General features: G+C 50.1%; 1 non-coding gene across 1 annotated transcript; it reads right to left on the reverse strand.

Annotated features, from left to right (window-relative positions):
- TRNAS-UGA (transfer RNA serine (anticodon UGA)) lies at nt 1–87 on the reverse strand. Its single transcript has one exon. It is a non-coding gene; the product is annotated as a tRNA-Ser (tRNA).
- Nucleotides 88–897: the final 810 nt, after the last annotated feature.

Consider the following 897-nt stretch of genomic DNA (forward strand, 5'->3'; position numbering starts at 1 on the left):
CGGATGGAGAGGGATTCGAACCCCCGGTATTCCTATCAATACTTCGGTTTTCAAGACCGACTCTTTCAACCGCTCAGACATCCATCCCTGCGCTCGCCCGCCCTATCTATCTGCGCGCTGGCAGGTAGGGGCAACTCTATGTGATTCGCTACGCTTACTTGCGCCCCACCCCGTAAGCTGACTCTATTGCCTAGCACACTTTTCCGGTAGTACGAATCGCTACGCTTCGCTTCTTTCTATATGATAATATGCACCGTCGGTTGCTGCGCTCCCTGCGGGTAATAGCAAGAGAGTGAAGAACGAACGATCCTAAAAAAAGTAAGCAGTGAATGAGTCCGACTCGAGTTCGTGAGTCAAAGGCGTGGCAAGAGAGCGAGTTCGACTCGCGAACGATCCGCAAGTGAAGGACCGATCCTTTAACGCCAGTACTGTTGCGAGACTGGTACTTGGCGGCTCACGAGCAACATATAGACTAAGGTTGCCCATCACTCCCTCGCTCCTTTTTGAAGGCCCACCGCTCCCCCTTTCTTTAAGTATCTATCCCGGCTTGCATTTTGGGGCGAGTACTACAGTTCCTCCATAATCACACAGAACGCCCAGCTTCGCAGAGCTGCTCTCTCCCCAGTCCACAGCAAGGTGTGGAATCTGGATCTACTGTGTGTTCTTACTCTATTGGATCAAGTCAGATACTAAGCCTTCTACTACTACTACTACTACTTAGGTTAGGAGATAAAATGCTAAATTTCAGAGATTGGACTCTCTTACTGTGTTTTTTCAGGGCTGTTCCCGAGCCAGGTTCCCTGGATCCATTCTGACCTAAATGGATGAATGAAGAAGGGGGCGAGCAGATACGACGGCCACACACTTCTTTTTAGCCGAATAAAGCCGGATCTACTA

This window comes from Zea mays, unplaced genomic scaffold, assembly GCF_902167145.1.
Source record: "Zea mays cultivar B73 unplaced genomic scaffold, Zm-B73-REFERENCE-NAM-5.0 scaffold_347, whole genome shotgun sequence".
NCBI classification, from domain to species: Eukaryota; Viridiplantae; Streptophyta; class Magnoliopsida; order Poales; family Poaceae; genus Zea; species Zea mays.